We start from the raw sequence: 2061 nt of genomic DNA on the forward strand, positions 1-2061 counted from the left end.
CACACACACACACACACACACACACACACACACACACACACACACACACACACACACACACTCCCAGAGCCAGACACATGTGCACACACAGATGCACAGAACCAAACAGAGGCAGACAAATGCATAGAACCAGATGTGCATGCACATGGAGCCGGGCTGCTAGGCCACTGGACAAAGTCTGACTGGACAATGCCCTGGGCCTGCTGTGGCCCCTATGCTTCCCTATGCGATTATTAGCTGAGGTGGTTACAAAGGAGCCAGCCCCCGGGCTACAGCATGGCCTACTGAGGCCCCAGCCCAGAGCCCACCCATCAGTCAGCTGCAGCAGCAATACTAGGGAGGCTTTGGGGAAGTTATACCCATTTGCCTTAGCCTTCCTCTCGCTACCCCTCCTAACATTGCCACCACCCACCCACCCCACACAGCTAAGCCCACAAAGGTGTAGTGCTCCTGGCAGGGGCAGCATTAGCCTCAGCCTGGTAGGGGGTCTGGGCTGGGGCTGGGCTCGGAGTGGGTGGGAGTTGGGCGGGCTCAGCTGTGTGGGGTGTGCAGGCAGCAGTGGCAGTGCTGGGAGGGGTGGAGCCTCTTGGCCCAGCCCCACCACTGAGAGGCAGCTGGCGCCGCCCTTGCTCTGGAGGCCTGGCATCAGCTCCACATTGCTGGGTGCATGCGTGCCTCAGAGCAGACGGTGCAGGAGGGGCAATCATGGCCTCTCCCCTGCTGTCCTCTGAGGCTGCACAGAGTTGACGATGGGACTCCAGAGCCCAGTCCAGCTGTATGTAGCCAGCCTGGGCTCTGGGCAGCTGAAGCAGGCAGCAGGTAGGCTGCAAACAGCTGCACTAGGCTCTAGAGCCCCGGCATCAGCTTGATGCTGGCGGCGACTGCACACACACCTGAAAGTGGACAGTGGGGGAGGGTTGTGCTGCCTCAGGCCCTATCCCCACTGTCCGCTCCAAGGTGCACGTGCACTTGCCAGAAGTACGAAGCTGATGCCAGAGCTCCAGAACCAGGAGCAGCTGTTTGCATTCTCCTGGCTGCAGCTGGCCCAGGCTCTGGGCAGCTGCTGCCAGCCACAGAGCCTGGGCTGCTTACAGCAGGGCTTCATGACTGGCAGCAGCTGCCTAGAGCCTGAGCTGGTGGTGGCATGCCGAGCAAAATGGACTCCTGTGTCATGCTTGCCACATGTGCCGGGGTTGCTGACCCCTGATCTAACCTATTCTTAAAACTGCACAAATAACCCTGTTGCACAACTACCTGCCATAGGTGAAACAGAGGGATAGGGCACTGTCAATATCCTACTGCTGCAAGGTGGTTGTTAAAATACACTTGAGAGATCCAAGGAAAAGGACCATGCCCCTTGCTACAGAAGTAGGCAAAGCCTCCCAAAGTCCATATCAGTCTGACTGTGGGGGGGAAGGCAAAATCCCCTACAGTCCATGCCAGTCTGACCATGGGGTAAAATTCCTTCTTGATCCCAAACGTGATGACCTGTCTGACCCTGAGATTAGGGACAAGATCCTGTAACCAGGAACCTCTTGGTTTTTTTAGTCCTAGCAGGACTGGCATACCCTAGTTGAAATGTCCAGCTTTGGCTGTAGCCAACACCCAATGCTTTTGAGTAAGTGAGTCCAAATACCCATAGCAACAGGAGGGGAAAAAAATTCTTCCCAGACCTGTGTGGCAACAATCAAAATCCAGAAACATGGGAACTACCAAACTTCCTCCACTCTGCTGTGCAGCCAGAGGGCTGGAAATGCAATACTACATATCACACATCCTAGCTGGAGAGCCAGAACTCCTATCTCCTCCGTAAACGTATCCCAGTTTCTTTAATATTTTTTGTGACTATAAGTCAAGAGAATTACTGAAGGTCTTCCTTTTTGCCTTTTCTGCCCCTTTTCCAATCTATTCCAATGAGTTTGTAAATATTGGCCAGGGCTCCAAAATCCCCTCTTTTAGTTCCTTCAGTACCCTGGGAAGAAATTCCTTTCAGTTTTTGAAATTTTAACTTAAAATATCCCAAGCAATTCCACTTCACATATCTGCAGTTTATAGTTTATT

At 53.5% G+C, this 2061-nt stretch overlaps 1 protein-coding gene across 3 annotated transcripts in view; it reads left to right on the forward strand.

Annotated features, from left to right (window-relative positions):
• Window positions 1-2061, forward strand: part of HMGCLL1 (3-hydroxymethyl-3-methylglutaryl-CoA lyase like 1) — a 117992-nt gene that overhangs the window by 53705 nt on the left and 62226 nt on the right. The gene's annotated exons all lie outside the window — the stretch shown is intronic.

Source organism: Gavialis gangeticus, unplaced genomic scaffold, assembly GCF_001723915.1.
Source record: "Gavialis gangeticus isolate Ggan-Ray unplaced genomic scaffold, GavGan_comp1, whole genome shotgun sequence".
Lineage (NCBI taxonomy): Eukaryota > Metazoa > Chordata > Crocodylia > Gavialidae > Gavialis > Gavialis gangeticus.